Genomic DNA, 20306 nt, shown 5'->3' on the forward strand with positions numbered 1-20306 from the left:
AACTGTTGCCTGAATTGTCAGAGATTTGTTGTTCACGTATAACATTTCATTAAATTTTATCTGTGTGATATTCTAATTAAATGGGACTTGCTAAGGAGTTTGGAAGTTAATTATAAAGGTGGAAGAAATCATGGCCAAGCAGAAAGTAATTGTGTCTTCGAAAGTAGTATCATCAATTATAGATAATGACTGTTTAAAGTTCAAGAAAAAGTAAGAATGGAAGAGTGGGCATGTATGTGGGAGATGTGTGTTAAAGTTAATGTGAGGATTACCTCCCTTCTCCAGTGAATCTTCTTTTTGTCATTTCTCTCTCTTGAAATTTCTGTCCTTTTTCTTCCCCATCTTCCAGAGTCTAAGTTGGTTTGTCTATACATTTAGAGCTATAGGTAAGTAAATGAAGAAGTACCTGTTTAAAAAAAGAGCCTAAGGACATCCAAAATGATTCAGTACAGCAAATTTATTGGACCAGAATATTGGAGAATCATGCAACTACTGAAAATCCTAATGAAACTTAATTAAGGAGAAGCTTATGTACCTTCAGACCATGACTTGATCCTTGAGATACCCTGATACGCTGTATTTCAAGTGGCCTAGGTTAATAAAGCAGCTGGGAAGTATGTACCTTCCCAGATTATTTTCTGAGAGAAGTAATAAAACTGTTGCATGCGATTTTGCTACTGGGCAAAGAGAGGAGGAAGAAAAATCCAAGTAGGTAGAATAAGGAAGTCATTTGAAACTCAGCTGGCTACAGTGTTTTCTCATAAAATTACAGTTTCCCAAGATCTTTGAGACTTGAAATCATCTCAATTTTTGTTGAACAAGAGGAAGAAAGGGGAGGAGAAAGGGACAAATGAGATAAATGTTCTGCTTTGGAGCAGACAGTAACACATATGGAGTCCTGGATTGCGCTAAAATTCATCTGACCCTGACGTATGTGAACTAACCATATAGGGATTTAGTGATCAATACCACTTTCCGATTCTGGAGCCTGACATGAGAAAAACATTCTTATCCTTGGGTGAGGTTTTTCCTGTGCTGAAGTAGCCAATATATGTGCATCAGCACTAGTATAAATAATCATATAGGCAGCAAAGAGGAGGCTAATGCACATCACATGCCTAATACTTTCTTGAGGGTAGTCTCAGGAACTTGTGCAGGCTTTCTTTTATCTAGAATGCTTTCCTTTTTACTTGGCAGCTACTGATTTGATACTCAAAACAGAAAAGTGCTGTGTACACATGTGTATATACTTTGTCATATTTATGGGATGGAACAATGTTTTTAACACTGGAAAGACTGAAGAAACAGGGAATATAGATTTATTATTCAATTCTTGTAGTGGATATTAAGCATAATTTAAAGAGAATAACATAGTAGATAAGTAAATTCTCTTTGAAATAAGTATAAGGAGGAAGTGGAAGCATGGTTTTTAGGATTTACCATGGAAAATTGGAGTGAGTATGTTTAGTAGAAACATATCTTTTAACAGGTAAATCCCATGGTAAGATTTTATCAACAGAATTTATCATAACAAATAATTACTCTTAATGGCAATTTAAAAAAGCAACATAGTCATTCACATAATGTTTTCTTTTTATTCTTCTAGATGTGTTTTGAAATAAGTGTTCTCAGATCAATATCCTAAATGCTGCCATTTAAAATTCTGAATATACCCTTATGGACATGTGGGTTCATGCTCAGATGTGTAGGTACCTTACCTTTTCAGTGGAATAATCAGTGGCTGAAAAAAGGATTTGAAATTAGTTGAATGTTGACATAGAACCTGAAGTATCTGTTTATGTAAATGGTGGACTTAACATCATTTACTGAGGATCAGAAGGTTTGTCATCTTCTCTTTTTATGAGATGAGTCCAAGTTGGTGCAGCATTTCCAGCACCTGTTTGGCCTTTTAATTAATTTGTGCAGTCTATGTCTTTTTTATTGAGGCCTCTGCTGTTTTCTGAAAGGGTGTAGATCAATATACTTTTTATACCTTTGAAATAAAATGCTCTTATTTGGACGTATCACAAATGGAATTAATTATGCATAGAAGACGGTCTTAACTTCAGTTTTTCTAGTTTTTTAATATCCCTCTCTCCTCCCACATTCATTTAAGGTGCTATGTTATCCATGAAAAAATAAAAGTGTAGTTTGAAAATTACCTGTATTTAGTACTCAGATTTTCTTCTTACTCATATCAATTGCAAAATAGGACCTTTAATTGCAGAATACAGTACTTTCTGTGGTGAAACATTCTTTTACTGTCACTTGATTTTTCTTGTATTTAGATAAAAAAATTTGTTCCAAGTCTAAAACTAGTGAATGGAAAACAAAATCGTACAATATTGTTTCTCTAGTTAATATAAATATATATTGCACATAGGTTTATATTGTAGGGTTATAACCTAGTTTTATGTATTGAATGTGTTTATTATAGGTAGAAGTATAGATAGCAAATATATTAGTCTATAATATCAATTTTACTATAGGTATCTCTCATTAAATTTGACCCTTTGTACCACGCATGCCGGTTGATTAAAAAATAAAATAAAATCCAGCATCCACAATTGCTTCTTAAATAGTGTCTGAGAAAGAACATAACCCACAAATGTTTTCCTGTATTCTACAATCACACCTACTGTTACACCTCCCAGTCTTAATCAAAGGTTTGTTTCTGGTCTACAGACTCTGGCTGGAGCAGGTGTAAATGGAAAGCAGATTTCTGAGTCGTGAGCCCAGCAGCTAACAACTTCCTGCCATAGTTGCTCTTGCATTCCCTATAGGAGTTCTAGTTCCTTAAATGCATTAGTGGTATAGCTGGATAAGGACAGTTACCGAGGTGGTATTTTAAAGTGAATCCTATGTGTTGTACTGAGATTCCTAAAGTGGTACCTAATAGTTCCAAACTGATAACCTAGCAGTACCTAACTGATTACTGTGCTCTGTACAGAACTGGCATGGTTTCTAGGGGCAAACATAAATATAATGTGCTACATTTACATAGTTCTGGAACTGTAACAATGTGGATTGGTTTTCAGATTAAAAAAGTCCAAAGTCTAATCAGATCTAAAAAGAGGTTGCATAGGATTTCAGGAGGTGACTGAAGCTGCTTGACAAGTCCATTGAGTGCAGGGTGGTTAAAACCACCTCAAAGTGAAGCAAGAAATAGAGGCCTCAATACACCGCTGTGCCTAAATTGCATTTTATTCACAGTCATATCATTAGTTTCACTGAAAGCAAAGATTATGTACAGGCACAAATTTCCCCCTTTCTGAAGTTGTTTTCTGGGTGTAGATGTTTCTGTACCCTCAAGGTCTTTGCTATGTGATAGCTTTTTTCCTTTGGACTTCCACATTTGGACTTAGCCTAGTTGCTTTTGGCCAAATTTTGAATGTTCCCAGGCACAACAAAACCAGACACTGTATTATTTGGATTAGATTGTCTAATTAGCTGCGGTAAAATGTCCAGCAATTTTGACTGAAGATGAGCCTGCGGTATAATATAGGATTCAGATTTTGGATCTATAATCTCATCTTTGAAGTTCAGAAATGTTCATGCAGCGTATGAATGGGAATGGCATATATGTACAGGTCACCTGCAAATAAATCTGGATACAAAGCCAGAAGAGATTTACAATCAAAATATAATGTAAATTAAGTGCAAGTTAATATGTTTTGGGACTGTCGTGGTTTAACCCCAGCCAGCAACTAAGCACCACGCAGCTGCTCACTCACTCCCCCCCCACCCAGTGGGATGGGGGAGAAAATCGGGAAAAAGAAGCAAAACCCACGGGCTGAGATAAGAACAGTTTAATAGAACAGAAAAGAAGAAACGAATAATGATAATGATGACACTAATAAAATGACAACAGCAATAATGAAAGGATTGGAATGTACAAATGATGTGCAGTGCAATTGCTCACCACCCGCCGACCGGCACCCAGCTAGTCCCCGAGTGGCGATTTCCCGCCCCCACTTCCCAGTTCCTATACTAGATGGGACGTCCCATGGTATGGAATACCCTGTTGGCCAGTTTGGGTCAGGTGCCCTGGCTGTGTCCTGTGCCAACTTCTTGTGCCCCTCCAGCTTTCTCACTGGCTGGGCATGAGAAGCTGAAAAATCCTTGACATTAGTCTAAACACTACTAGCAGCAACTGAAAACATCAGTGTTATCAACATTCTTCTCATACTGAACTCAAAACATAGCACCATACCAGCTACTAGGAAGACAGTTAACTCTATCCCAGCTGAAACTAGGACAGAAACTAATTGCATGTTACTATGCTATTTTGTGGTCTGCATTAAAATGCAGAGAAAAGGGGTTTGCAACCCTTAGATTAACTTGCTTTTCACCAGGATATCAATAAAACCCTAATGCCAGCCTTGTCTGTGAATAAAATACCTATAAACACAGTATATAACACTTTTTTACATAGTTGACCTATTGAACATTTCCACATGTTTTTCATTTATGTGGAATTGTTCTCTCTTACTAGACTCCATTCAATATATTTTTTTTAAACTTGATATAAATAGAACAGACACCTTAAATATCTTAACAAGCATAGCTGACCTTTTTTGTGGAATTCTCCAGAAAGGATAGTCTGCAGCTGCTGTGCCCAAGGTGTGCTTAGATCTGGTTTGTGGAATAAATGAAGTAGAGGAATCCTCAGAAGAGTTTGTATGAGTAGAGCGTAAAAGCTAGACACAGGGGAAAATATTGGCACTGGTCAACAAAGTGTATGTGGTGCATATAATTTCCCAGCGGTTGTGCTGTAGTGCACTCATATGCACAATATATTGGTTAACTGGTAATAGCAAGCCATTGTTTTCTTTACAGAGCCGAAACATTAACTCCTAGCATGTCATATGAACACGTGCATGATGTAATAACTTAAACATATGTCACTGTTGTAAGGCAGGTGTGAAACAAGGATATTCAAGTTGAAAGATACTACAGGTAGCTTTAGAGTCAAGAGGAAGGCCAGGAGGATGTGTGTTCTGGAAACAGACAATATAAATGTTTTAGGACGTTGCTGTCATTCTGTTATGTGAAAAATATAAATCTGCATACATAAATTTCATACTTAATCTTATTCTGTCCTTTTTTATTCTTTTTTTCCTTTTTTTTAACATTCTGATATCTAGGGGGAAAAAGCAAGTTACTTTTTGATAAGTTTTTATTGCTGTTCTTGCTTTTCTTTAGGTATAAAAGTACTTTTAGTTTTTCAGGTTGTACTATATATCTATGTTAGAAAAAAGATAGAACTTTGCATGCTTGATCTTAAAAGGAGGAAGAAGAGAATTCCTATTCAATATTTTAAAGAGAAGAAGAATTCCTATTTCATATTTTAAAATTAGAGAGGAGAATTCCTATTTAATATTTTAAAAACAGATTAATTTCTATTACAGTTAATGGGCCAAAGTATTTGAAAATATTAGTCACGTTGTATTATTTTGATAGCCTTCAGTATATGTCATTGCTCAGTTCTAGCTACTGAAAGCACCGGCTCCCAGTCTGGTGACAATCTGTGCTCTAAATAGTCATAGTCGTTTCAAGGTGTATGTTCATTTCCTTTTGGTAATGAGACAAACTTTCCCTGGCTCATAAACCCCAAAGCAGCTTTAATGTAAAAGTAAAACTGAGGGAATGATTTAGCCATATTATGATCTTGCTTTTGGATTTTGTTCCCTCCTTGTTGCTAAGAACTTTCAGAACAACAAATGTTTTAAATGTAAAACATGAGATTTTAAATATGCAGCAAACCCAATGGATAAATCACAGATTCAGGGCTCTGTAAACTGCCTCTGTACTATAAGAAAAATTATGTTCACGATCATTGTGGTATAAAACATGTCTAGGGCTGCTTTAAAATTTCCTGTATCAGAGAGTAACATATTTGTACGTAGGTTGTATCTGTTTTAAAATTCTTAAATTTGCAGATTAGGATAATCTGCAGAAGCCATACACTTTTTTCCTGAGTGGTGTGGGCCTTTTTTTTTTTTTTTTAAACTTAGTAAGAATTCTTACAAGTAGGAAGTCAAAGCTAATACTTGCAAACTTCATGTAGAAATGACTCCATCCGCAAAATCCTGAACAGTTAGGAGGTCAAGGACATTTTAATCTGCCATTGAAACTCAAATATTTCTGTTCACATGGAAAATCAATATAATACAATTTTTTTTTAAAAAGGCACCCCCCAAATGAATCCTCTGTGTAAGAGAGAGAAAGGACAAGATACCAAACTATTTCCCAGTTCTAAAATTGAGGACTTGAAGTCAAGGGTCTTCTTGCTTCCTATATACTTGTTTGTGAGTTGGCAATATAACAGCTCTGTGGCATATTCTTCCTCTCCCCAGGTGTTAGCAGCAGTAGGGGTAAGTGTAAAGGCTCACCCTTCATGACCTATCATTTGTGTCTTTCAAACAGGGTCCTATTGTGGCTGTAACTTTTGCGAATGGCGTGTGAAGTCTTCACGTTAAGGAAATTGGTAGAAAGTTTGCCATTGACTACAAGAGTCTTTGGATCAGGTACTGAGCTTTTAAGTCTGTAACTGTCATGGAAAATAAATACTCACTTTAAGGAGCAAGCTCCAGGGTCTCCTAAAAGTAGCTTAAATAGCTCAGAGAGGAGCAGTATAATAACTCCAGCTTTCATATAGTAGGTTCTCACTAGTTTTACATCCCAGGGATACTGCTGGGACTCCCAAATCACTGGTCAACAGTGTAATGATACATGGCAAATTACCTAGGTAATGGCAGTCGGATAAATCACCTCCAGCCAATGCTGGTTAGCCAGCGGAGGGGTGTGCTATGTATTAACTGGAACCAATTCCCCAAAGACAAAATCAAAGGAAAAATGGACTTGAGAATTTTTTTTTTAACCCAATATGGTGATTAGTGGTCATTAGTGAAGATGATTTATTTTTCCTTATGGAAAGGCTAGTGAGTGACTTTGGAAAAGCAAATGTGAATGTTTAACTTTTTACAGAGATTGCTGGAAGGGATCAGAGATTTCACAGCAGAGCTGTTTACCTTCAAGACAGAATTTCTGTTTGTATTCTTCAAAAAAGGCAAAACAACATGATGGAAAAATTTCAGGAAGTTCTTGATAACATCCAGGGCTGCAAACCAGACATGGTGACTTGGCATTATCATTTTCATGAGAAAGAAAGGAAATAAACAGCAACTACTCCCAAACCTCCTAAATGTTTTGCTGGAGGTGACATGAAGCTGAAGATCAAAGTCCTGTCAACTTGTTAGGAATAGAAAGTGCTGAATATGTCATAGGATCCTGGCAAAGGAAAGTGTGGTGACTTGTCTTAGCCAGAGCAAAAACTTTTTTCGGAACCAAACCAGAAAGCCAGTTAAAGTCAGAGAAAAATGTTATAATTTTTCATACCTCTATCCAGAAATGTAGGACTTCTAAATCACATCTGATGCTCACAGTTAGCTGTGGGAAAAGTAAATGTAGTTTAGGCTGATGCCAATTATAATAATAATTTGAGTCATCTTAGAACATTTCAAGACATTTTTCTGACAGTAATGAATCATGTGCTAGTAAATTGAGCAGTTAAAGGAAGGTGTTAATGAAAGGTAGGTACATTGACGAGCATTAAGCACATCCTGTGTTAGGCAATGATGTACGAGCCCATGGTGGTATTTTTGAAACTTTCTTTGTGGAGCATTGTTGAGTGCTGGAATTGTCACCTTTTTATGAGGGTACAGGCAGGGGAGAATGACTTACACATCTCTGTTACAGAGTTCAAATTGTAACTGCACTATTTTCAATCTGGGCATGTGGAGGCAAGCCTAGAGGCTTCCATCTTGTTTTATTGATTCTATTGCTGGTTTTATGCTGTTGTGACTTTAGTGTATGTAAGTGTATCTATGCAAGATTTTCAAATATTTCGATTTGAATAATTAGGATGATGACTCACAGAATCACCTACGTGTAGGATGCCATGTAAGGTTTACAATGATCATTATGCAACGTTCAAAGGCCTCTGACTTACAACACGTATTTACATTTTCCTCAAATGAGCTTGTTTTCCTAATGTGACCTGCCTATCTCTGGCTTTCCTGTAATGTTTCTGACAAAAAAATCCAAGACACTTACTCTTTTAATGCTGTGGTCTGCACTCCTGACTAATCTTTTTTCCCGGTAACCTGGATACAATGTGGTAACAGAGAAGCAGATGTGATTCATCATTTACTGTAAAGTGCAGCCAAATGATACATGAATTCTAAAAATGACTAGAGGTTGAATGATAGAAGATGAGACTGAAGCAGTCATGGAGGATTCATGCTAGCAGCAGAATACAAAGAACCTAACCTGGTGTTTGATCAAAATAGCCTTTACCCTTTCAGTAGCTTTAGATGGAAGAGTAGTCCTATTGATGAATCTTAATCTTCATATAGTTTTCAATATTTAGATTATAGACAGACTAATGTATCTGGAAATTCTGTTAAACTCTTGTGGCAGTGAAACTCGTAGGCCAATTATGTTAATGACATAAGATGAAGTGAGTATCAATGTTCATAGTAATGAATTTCTACTTGTTGGCTAAATACTGTCCAAATGCTGTGGAGGGTTAGGCAGATTTTTCTCAAGGATGTGGCTAGCATACAAAGAGTAACGGTAGCAACGAATCTTGTTTCCATCTTAGCTGACACTCTGAAAGGTTTTGAGTGCTTCAGGGTACTTTATTTTTCCTGGGATTTCAGCTTGTTCCTGACAGACAGAGCTGGCCTGAAAGTCTGTTCTTTAAGCATCTGGAGTTTCTTTCTGAACTGAGAAATAGATTAGATGGAGGAGCTGGGGTTTTCTCTTCTGAAGAGTAAATCTTTGTGTCTGTGTAAGACTCAGTGGCTTCTGCATTTTACGGACTTTTTGTAGCTGAACTAATTGACTTAAAAAGGTGGTCCTTCCCTCTCCCAGGGAATACACAGGGATGCTTTTTCTTTCCCTAGGAGTTTGTTCTCTTGGCCCTATTTCTAGTTCCAGCCAGCTCTCATTCCTCTGAGAATGACTTCTGTAGCTTCCTGCCTGACTCTTCTCCTCCCTCCCCCTTGAAGACACTTTCTTTGCAAAACCCACCAGAAAACTCATGACTTTCTGCATCGTGCTTCTGACCTTGCTTTTAGTCACTGGTGGGATCAAAGGCCCTCTCAACATCATTCTTTTTTTTTTAGATTATTTTCTTGTTAGCGTCTGATCAAAAGAACCACTCAAATAGTTGTATAAAAAAGAAAAAGCAATTATTTTCAATGGAGTCAGGAGATCAGAGGTCTGTTTCTTCATTTGGCCTTACTATAGGTTATGCCAGAAAGAAGGAAGTGACTCTTTAAAACCAAGAGGGCAGTCAAATGATTCAATTTGCCAAAGAAATCCATTTGTTTTTTTTTTATTTGGAGTCTTACACCATTAAGTGCATAGTGACTGAGTCAAGTACAAAAATAAAGGTCATATTTTCATTATGCTAAAATTATAATATGTTTAATATGGCTGATCAAAATGGTTGAAGCTACACTCCCAACAAGAAGTGGATCAACTAACAGTTGTAATACTAGGCTGTGTCTGCCAAAGTTTGGAACAGGAACCAAATGTCAGTTGTTTGATAATGTTAACTTTTCCAAGATGCTTCATCAACCCCAATTTTAAATCTTTCCTTGTGTATAACTGAAAACAAGGATGTTCTTTCTGTGCATCTCCTAGTTTATTTCACTGGCTCCATTTTTCTTTAGTTGATGAGAACGTACTTGCTACTGTTGTAAAGATTTTTCATGGAAACAAAGAAAGCAAAAGGAGCCTTCATGTGGTGTGGATCTATCTAATCAGAATAGTGCTTAAGATAAATTCAGGAGGGATTAAGATTCCTGATATAACCATTAAATTATTGATAGCCTTCCAAAGGCTCAAAAAAATGTTGACGACAATACTTTTAGGAGGGTGGGAGTAGAAGGCTCTTGTTGATAATATATAGTGTGTGTTATGTTGCACTTTGGGGTTCTTAACAAACTGAAAGTTTCCCCTTAAACAGGACATTTACTGCAATTTTATTTAGCTGCTTTGTTTGCATGGTGCTGATACCATAGTCTTGCTGAAAAAGCAGCAAAGTAAATTTGCAAGTCATTCAAATGGAAAAGAAATCACAGTCTAAATAGTAAACATTTTTGGACAAATCTCTGATAAAACAGATGCACAATATGTTATAGTGCAACGTGTGTATCAATCCAGACAGTTGTCCAAGTTTTAGAGGTATATAGCCTAAAACTACTGAACCAAGTTATGCTGCTGCTAGTGTGGCAGATTTAGTAACCAAACTGAGCTGGGAAGAAACTATGAGCTACATATACTTAATTGCTATGGCAGTGGTCATATTTTAAATATGGCGTGGTACAATATTATTAAGATAATGCAACCTAAACTATAAAAATGAAAAACAGTGAAGGAAATTCAAGAAATGTTCCAAAAATCTTAATTATCCAAATGAGGCGTCATATTTTGGACTCTAGATTATGATGTATAGTCCACTAGCAAGATAAATTCCTTAAAGAAGCTTTGGCTTCCATGTCTTAAATCTCCTTTATACCATTTGCAATTTGGGAGTTATGAAGAATAAAATAAAAGATTTGACATGAGAACATAGCTCTACGCTATAACAACTCAAAAAGAAGGGTATCCAAGTTGGGGCCTGATGGTCCGGAGAGGGGGACAAGTAGATGAGCAAGTAACTGCTTAGATGGTTGGGCTCAGAGGGTAGTAGTGGGTCATACTCTGCCTGGAGGGCAGTCAAAAATGAGGTCTATCTGTGATTTAATGCTATTGAACATCTGTATCATCCAGCAGGAGGAGGTGATGGAGCACACTCTCATCAGGTGAGCACCACATGAAATTAGGGTGACCAGCTGATATCCTCAAGGTCAGGACTGCCATTCAGTATGGCCCAGGCAGGCTGGAAGAAAGGGCCAATAGGAACTTTATTAAATTCAGCAAGAACAAGTGCCAAGTGCTGCAGCTGAGAAGGATTAACCCCTTACAGTGATACTGGGGAGGGACTGCTGAGGTTGGGCAGGTTGCTGAGCACGAGCCCCCAGCATGCCCTGGCAGTGACGGAGACCAGCATCTGGCCCCCGTGGGCAGGAGCACAGCCTGTAGGTTGAGAACCAATTTTCTCCCTCTACTTGGCACATGTTAGACCATGTGTAGATACTGCATCCAGTCTGGTGCCTCCAATGCGTGAAGGATATCAATGAACTGGAGCAAGTTCAGGTGGCCAGGGCTGGAGGTCCTGCCCCATGAGCAGAAGCTGAGGGACAAGATTGGTTCAGCCATGCGAAATCAAGGTATGCCTGCTTAATTAAATACCTTCAGTAGATTCTATCATGCTAGTTATTGTTTCTTTCCAGTTTACTTCTAGATGGTTTTAGTTTCGAAGTAATTTTAATGAGAAAAATCAATTTAAATTGTGCCTGGGGCTGTGTTTTAATAATTGATATTTATTCACTGACCTAAGCAGAGGCATGATCATGGCTCTCTTAAGACACAGATGAATGTGTTTTACCTGCAGGTATACTGATAACTTTGGAATGATTGTTTTTCAGTCTCTCCTGTTGGAATTGTTTCACTTTAAATAAATTATTAACGAGAGGGAATGACCACAGTAAAGGGTTGTGCCACTGAGTTCTTAGGAAGTAGAGATTTTTGACTTCACATCCTTGTTTCAGTGAATTTTAATTATCCAGAATGAAATGGTTGCAGAGAGTGAGTCAACCACCTCCGAGGAGCCAACAGACTGATAGGTAGGGAATGCCTGGGTATCTGGGGGAATAGTGGAATCCAGCAGTTGAACTGAAGACTCTTTCTTTCCAAGTGAATGTCCTACCTAGAGGTATTTTTGTCATCCTCTATTCCCCTTTCTGAATCTGGCAAATTTGCATTTTCCAGTTTAAAAAGACTATTGGAAACTTCTTGATGAGTTCTAAGCTTAATTTGATCTGTAACATAAGATCTGAGATTTTTAATTCTACATTTCTTCATTTTGTGTCTTTTGTCTCCTTCCGTGGTCACTTGCATTTCCAAGTAGTTTCACAAAAAGATCTCTAAAATCTTCTAGATTTAGATTTTTTTTTTAATTTATTTAAGAAGTGAAACTTTATTCTGCAAGGCTAGTAGCTAGTGTAAGGTGGAACAGTGTCCTTGCCAACTACAGAACATTTGTTAACAATGTTTATTATCATAATGCTCAAAGTATGTTATTACAAACTTTGTATGAATAATATTTTTGTGCAAGTTACAGCATGCAACAAGGTGTGCATTATAAAACAGCGTGTCTTTGGCTGAATGACCTAAGTGACTTGAAAAGTGGGATTTTTGTATTCATCCACACAAATGTATTCATACCATTAAGATTTTCCAAAACTAATTTCTTTTGAATGGTGAGAGAGATTAAAAAGGGAAAAGCAATTCCATATGATCTCCTTGTGGTGGAATGAACTTCAAGCTAATGACTGGATTATAATTTATAATCTGTTCCCATTTTATTTTTTCAAGGCAGCTATATGTTTTGAGTATATTGTAGTTTCAGATGGAAACAGTACTGCTTTGTGATCTTAAAGGCACTTATCTTCAGTGATGTGTTGAAAAACGTTAGTGCTACGCGTCCTGTCTATTTTCAACTCATACAGTTCCACATAGTTTAAAAAAAAAGTAGACTATTGATCAATGTTAGTTTGTTCACAATGTAGCAAAGAATCAGCTACTGTGTACATTCTGCACTGTTATTAATTTGTCTTTCAGCTCCAGGTAAGCTGCAGAAAAAGAAATATGAAATAGCTAAATCAAGAACTTTTCACAATTACAGTTTCAAAGTTGGATGTGTGATCAGTGCTAGCTACTTAGGCTTTAGAGTATGCAGAAAAGTAGGATAGGATGGAACATCATTCCACTCTAAGATGGATGTCTTACATAAAGCAATGGATTACTCTCTGGTTGTGAATTCTTTTCTCCATTAGCTATCAAAGGAGTCTATTATATCAAAGCAGATGCCTAATTTTTGCACAATTACCATTAGATGAGCTGGATCCTACTTCCCCCCCCCCCGCCCCCAATGAAGTAATTGCTAGATAAAACTGAAGCTGGTAACAAATGAAACATTAACATTATTAGTGTGTTGTGTATGCTTTGTGTCATGCTTTGAAAGAAATAGTGCCTTAACTAAAAAGCCAGAACCTCATTGCATGTAAAATCACTGCCATTCTACTGAAGTCAGTGGACTTGTGCTGATTTTATGTGAGCTGAAGGTCTGGCCTGTGTTCTGGAGCTAGTGTGGAGGACATTTCATGTTTACCTTTTACTTTATTAGTGTCTCAAAAACACGCTGCACTGTCATGTATTTGTGTCAGTCACTTTTTAGAATTGGCATTTATTAATAGCTCATGAACCACATAGAAGGTTTGATAATTGATTGTTTGACCCCAAAATAACTAAATGAAAATACAAAGCAGCTTTTGCCATCTGAGTGCTGGCAGGAAACCAAAACATTAAGCTCTAATATATACCTCAAATAAAACTTGACACAGAACTATAAAGTGTATAGAGAGGTACGTTTCACTAATACTGTATTGGCATGACAGAGGACAAAGTTCTGCTCTCCATTAAATGGAATTCAATTTCCTGATATCATTAATGTGAAAGGAGAATTTGGCCTCCATCTTTTTAAGCCACCCTGTGTTTATTATTGATAAGCTACTGGTTGTCTTGGTCCATGGTACTGGTCTGCACTTCAGGCTTGAGACTGAAATAGGGAAGCCTTCCTGAGCATCAAGCAGCATAGTAGGTCAGTGCTGTGTAGTCAATCCACATTTACTAGCATCAGAAAATATGATGGATTGCACTGAAATGAAACCATCAGGTTCTTAAACAGAATGGTTCCTTTCTCGAGTTCAAGAAAAAGTTTAAACCACTGGATAAAATTATGTGCCAATTATGTATAAACTTCTTTACCACTAGAATAAAGGAAGCCATAATTCTGTAGACATATGTTTTATTGAGTTCATCTGTTTTCATTTATAAATAGAATGTAAGAGAAAAAGAAATCTGTGCTGGTGGACAGTGAAATAATGCGGCTTATATACACTTGCAGTGAAATGAGTAGAAACCCATGGTTTCTTTCTCTGACATGTTGGAAGAAGACTCAGAAAAGGCAAATCCGCTTTAAGAATGTCAGTCTTGAATAATGTAGTTGTAATGTTGATCTCGAATATTATAGTTAATAATCAGCCTGCTGATTTTTAACAACATATTCAGGCTTCTCCTGGAAGGAGGAAATTTGGAAGGAAGACAATTATTTTAACAATTCTTCAGAGAAGAATTTAGACCAAGCCTATAAAACTCCATATTTGGGGCATAGCTTTTTTAATTGCCTCAGAAATTCCTAAGGATCTAATTTCATTATTTAGAATGTTTAAACTTGTCCTTTTGTGTGGAGCCTTTTAAAATTAAATACAACTTAATACCCCATGTCTCCCTGTTTTTTACATTTTAGTACATAGAAAAATACTTAAGCTGGGACAATAAAGCAAGAAATCCAAAAAATACCATGGTTAAAATTCTGCTGTTGCATCTATCTTGGACACTTGCTGGCTGAAAAAGGGGAATATTTTTTTATTTAAGATAGATAGGCTTGTTGATATTAACTTCTTGAGAATGATAAATATATATACTGTTAAATCTCACTTCTATTTACTGCTCAACAGTAATCTTACATTACATCAAAATCTTAAAATTAATCACTGGAATAAATCATGATTAGGGTAGCAACTGGTACAAACAGGAATGAAGTATTTAGTATACCTGTCACTAATAAAGAATTAATTTCTTGAAAGTATATTAATCTAAATATGAACATATAGCTTGCTAATTGAATTTATGGTATATGGAGTACAGGATGCAAATATATTCTAAAGTATCCCCTTAGATCCCTTTAGTAGTAATTAGGACTGTAAGGACAGCCTTGCGGTATTTTCATTGCATCGTTAAAATGAAATGATTAGTTAAGTAGTCTTGTACCAGAGCCACCAAAGGGGTAGTGTTAGCTTAAAAAAAGGGAGTTTTCCTACTTCAAAGAATTAGTAAATCCATGGTCAAAATACTGCTTTTGTGCATCTGTATAGATACAAGTACATTAATTACACAGAATCTGGAAAAATATATTACTGATACTAAACATCAAAAGTAAATAGCATTCCTTTCAAATTAAGATGTATGTAATCCGTCACACACCCCCCATAAATTCCCCAAACATCCTCCTTGATAGGTCCAGATTTCAGTAAATTTCAGTGAAATCATAGTATTTGGGTAGTAGCTAAAAAATGCTGCAATATTTTCAAATTTTTATTGTGAGAGGGTCTGAGCTTCAGTGAACATCTCTGAAGATGGAAAATATCTTCCAGAGTTGGGTTTTTAAATTGTCTGTGGTAATTTCAGTCTGAACTGTGGGCATCACCTTGTTGACAGCAAGTGCTGGATTTTGTAGCTATGTGGCTCCGAGTGAATGGTAAGTGCCCAATTTTATTTTTGTGAATTTAGGGTAATTATATTTCTCTTGATTATGCCCCAAGACCTGTTATCTTTGAACAGTTCCTCAACAATGTTGTCTCTGAATCCAATCAAAAACTTAAATCTGAAAACAATTGCTTTGTTGGGTTTTTTTATGACACCACTATTATGTTGCAATTTAAGACTTTATTCAGAGTAAGAAGCAGTAAAACTTCTGTGGAATCAGCTGGGGGGCGAGGGGAGGAAGCTGTTTCCAGCCAAAATACAGATGTTTTTTGCCACTTAATGTTAACTCTCAGCAAAACATGTGTGGACTGAGGAGTCTTCCTGAATACTGTTTCTGTGTATGTCCAAGCAAGTAAATGAATGTGACTTCAGCACAGGAAGCTTTACTTGGGTGTTGGTGGCACCAGCAGTGGCAATGAGGTGGCACGAGCCAGCAGTCGCAAAGAGCACTGAGAACGCTTGGCAGGCTTGTAGCTTGTCCTTGGTGCCACATCTTCACAGAACTCCTGGTAAGCCTTCCATCTCTCTGGAAATATATGAAAGACAAACAAAACTGAGCCTGCAGAGAATTGCGGGACACAAAACTGTGAAAACGCAGCCCCAGGAGAAAGCAAAGAGCAAGCTAAGATCAGGCCCAATCCTGAGTGAAAGGCAAATAACCTTGTTGGTGAAAAGTTGCTTCAAAGAAACATGTGACTTTCTCATCGTTTTCTCTTTGTAGTAGAAATACACTAAGGATGCTAAATTTTGGCTTCCCGCTCAGGCCAAAAATAAGTAATGCTACTCTGGCAAAACTCCCCAAAGATGTGTCTAATAAAAATGTATTACTTTCTTGGATTGCCTTTCACTGACTTAACAGAGATTTAGGTGACCTAACATACATGAGCAGTAGAGGTCTGTTTGCTTTTCTAGTTTTCAGAATCATTCTTCTAACAGCTGTCATAAATTACATGTACCTGTTCTGTGCCCAAAAGGCTGTCTGACAGCAAGAGTCCAGTCAGAGTTAGGGTCACTCTAGTTATTTCTCCTTTTTCCTTACCTCGTGACCAGCAGGTGGGACGTAAGGAAATAGAGTCGTCATTCTCCAATGCCCTTGAACACCTTAGAGCTCCTTTGCAAAGGTGAGTCATCTGTTTACTACAGAAAATAATTTTTAATGATTGTTTTTCAGAGTACCAATGAACAATTTCTAAAAGGTCAGAATGACTGCCTGTATTTCACTGCCATGGGAAATCCATCAGGAAATAATTTAACCTGTGTGCCCCTACATACACCTATGAAAGTTCCATATTGTATTACAAATCTGTCATCTACTTTGTATTTCCCCAAACAGTCTTTTTGACTCATAGACTGTGTTTTCTTTAAAACTGTGGCCTGCATAATTCTCTGTGGAGACAGAGGAAAGGAAAAGGATTGCAGTGAATTGTTTCCAGAGTGCTTGTATATATAGGGATGCTTAAGAAAGTGAGGGTGAATTTATTTAAGATTGAGAAATAAAGCTCATAAGCCAAAATTGGATGGATGTGCTTGTAGAGGGTCTTCTTCTGGAATTAAGATGATGGTAGAGTGTACCACCAGGGTGCTAAAAATACTCCCCTCACAAGGTGTAGCAAATGTTATTTGATGCATTTGTCTTCAAACCTTTTCGCTTAATCACTTTAAACTTCCTGAATGAACCCAGATGCACTGGGCTAATCCAGTCAGTGGATCACTGCTCCACTTCTGTGGTGGTAACATGAGGTTTATTTGAGGCTTGATTTTATCATGTGGACAGAATAGGAAGATTTTTTTCTTCTATTTTAATGAAAAAAAAAAAACAAAACCAAAAAAACTTCTACTCCAAAAGTGAAAGTGGCATGCGAAGACAGTTACGCTACTCCCATAACCACTGTGTTAAATATACCACTCTGTTAAATATACATGGTACTCCGTAGCACTATGTAGATGTACTAGCTTAGGCTTCTGCAATCTCAGCATCGTTCTCATTGTGCATTGTGAAACTACTGTGAGAAAGCTTGGTCTCTTATTAAATGGAGTGTCATTCATAAGAAGCTATCCTAGGAAACTTTCCAGGAAACATAAAATGTAAAATGGCATTATATTTTTCAAATACCACTGAATCAATAACTAGTGCTATAAGAAAATGTGGCTACTGTAACTTGAGTGCCCACCTTTAAAGGATGGATGTGTTCCTGATTATTTTTTTTTAACGTTTTACTGTGCTATCCCATTTTTAGTTAGTGAAAAAGTAGTTCTACAAACATATGTATGATTTTCTGCTTTATGTTCTGAAGCAGAATTAGTAAGGTTGGAGAGAAAAGATAAAAATGGTAGTTGCTGTTTTTTAAAATTTGCCATACCAGCGCAAATATATAATAACAATTCATTTTAATAATTTTGTCTTGATGCAGTTGTTTTCTTCATCGATGGTAACTTTTTTATTCCTAATTTAGGGTAACCAAAATTTTCTGAAAGCATAAACTCCTTAATAGAGTTTTTGGGAAATAGGAAAATTGGAATATAGGAAAACTGGAAATAAACAATAGGTATATTAAAAGACTGTATATTTGGGGTTTTTTTCCATTCATCTCATACTTATTCTGCTGTTTTTTAAACACCAGCTCTAAAATCTTACCATAAAGTTCATATTCAAGTCTATTTATCAAACTCTGGGTTTTCGTTACAAATTTGATTTGGATAATCCAGAGAAAACATGACATCAGCCTGATAGGTGTATTGCTTTGAAAGAGAGTGCTACATTGCTTCAGAATTTGCAGCTTATTCTGTCTTCGTGCATGTAATGAAAAGCATGTAGCAGACTACAGAACTATGTAATTTTGCAGTGCCCAGACAACATGATCTTATCAGAACGTGATTATCCATACTGTCAAGATTGTAGATATCAACGGTAGCTGTATTTTCCTGTGAAAGACTGGAAGGGGCACTGTATTCACAAAAGCATCTTCGGTATTTTCAAGATGGCTGGAGTTCATTTCAAATAAACCATTTAAGTTCATGTTCTATTTAATAATATTGATGATTTCTGTTGTTGACATTCTTGGAGAATATTAATTTTTAAGAAAATCGGTTACATGGCCTATACAGGCATCAGGAAAAGATGTTTCTGGTGTCTTCATCACCAAAGGTTAGATGAAGGTGGGTACATTTAGTCACTTTCAGTTTTCCTCCCTTTATTTTTAAAGTGAGGAGATATTGTAAACTTTATTTAGGTTACATAATTTGCTGATTCTTGAAGAACTTGTAGTCATTTTAAGGTTTAATTAAAACTGATATGAACCTGCAGAATTTTTTCCTGTTATGCTCATGTAATTGTTAGCAAAGATGAATCCATTTGAAAAGAATCCTTTCCTAGTTCTGCAGCAGCCCTTGCTACACAAGGGGAAAACTAAAGTACCCTTCACAATAAGCCACAATAGCTCAAGTTATTAGTAGTTATTAGTACTAATAACTAAAGTTATTAGTATTCGCTACATGCATTATGTTTCCATTGAATATTTCTCCCTTGTCCTTTACGTTTGGTTTTAGTGTCCTTCTCCATTTTCTGTGTATAATGTTCATTCTTGTTTAAGTACAGGAAGAACCAATTATTGTTATAGTATTTCAGTTAGGTGACATTATATATCGAGGTATATTAGACATTTAGGAAATACCACAGATAGATGGTTGACAGTTTGCCTGCTGTGGCATTTCATTCTTCCAGGTTATAGACAGCCTGGCCACCTTTACTTATGCCTGTGATCTTTGGGAAGCTTGTATCTTTAGTCCAGATATGACTAATGATCTTCATAGATATTTCAGACAGATTGATTTAATGCAGATTTTTAAGATAGCTGTGTCTTTGTGTTCTCTGTTCAAATAAAATATAATTAAACTTATATAAGGACTTAGCCACAGAGATCCTTATGGATTAATTGGGACTAGTGCTTTTTCAAACTGTTTTGATTTGTAGACTACGACACTTTTTCCAAAAGAGCTGCAGAACTGTAATGAAAATTCATTTTTCAAGGCCTTTAGAAGTAGACCATTGATTAAAAATTTAAGACACTTATTTTTTAGTATTATTAATTGTCCTTCCTAAAGTGACAATTAATAGAATTATCGTAATAACCTTCATCTGTAAACCTCACACTTTTCACATATTTTTCCCTTCTTTTCTTTTCTGTCATTACCTTGACTGTTATGGTCCTCTTTGTCACGACTTCGTCTCCATCATCTCTCCTGGTTACAAATTGTACAAATATCTTTTTCTGAGATAATTTTTTCCCCTGTCTCTCTGACCACCTCTATTCTTCTGTCTCTTACCACATGACATTCAGTCTCTTGGTCCCCAGCTGTCAAGAATCCCATTGCTTTGCTTCCTTCTTTTGGGCTGCTGTCGCTTTCTGGTGTACGCTGTGCTGGTGTGTACAGTCCTTCTTAAGTCTTGTTTTCTCTCTGTGTGTTTAATGCTCCAGGCCTGAAACAATCCTTCAAGAATCCTTATTTCCAAATTCCTTCTAAAGCTTCTTTTCAGGACCAGGACAACATCTTTAATTAACTACTCCTCTGCACGTTTTCTTATGTCTCATAGGTGATGTGGTTTTTGGCAAGGGATTCCAGTTAATGGTGCCTAAATTATTGATGGTGTTGCTAGCTCTCAGTTGTATGTCTTGCAGAATCTGATGGTTCAGTAAGACCTTCAGCTCTTGAACACAACAGATTTGAAAAGTATGTCAACT

General features: G+C 36.6%; 1 protein-coding gene across 3 annotated transcripts in view; it reads left to right on the forward strand.

Annotated features, from left to right (window-relative positions):
- Positions 1 to 20306, forward strand: part of BBS9 (Bardet-Biedl syndrome 9) — a 329252-nt gene that overhangs the window by 268731 nt on the left and 40215 nt on the right. The window lies entirely within an intron of this gene.

Source organism: Aquila chrysaetos, chromosome 3 (genome assembly GCF_900496995.4).
Source record: "Aquila chrysaetos chrysaetos chromosome 3, bAquChr1.4, whole genome shotgun sequence".
NCBI lineage: Eukaryota > Metazoa > Chordata > Aves > Accipitriformes > Accipitridae > Aquila > Aquila chrysaetos.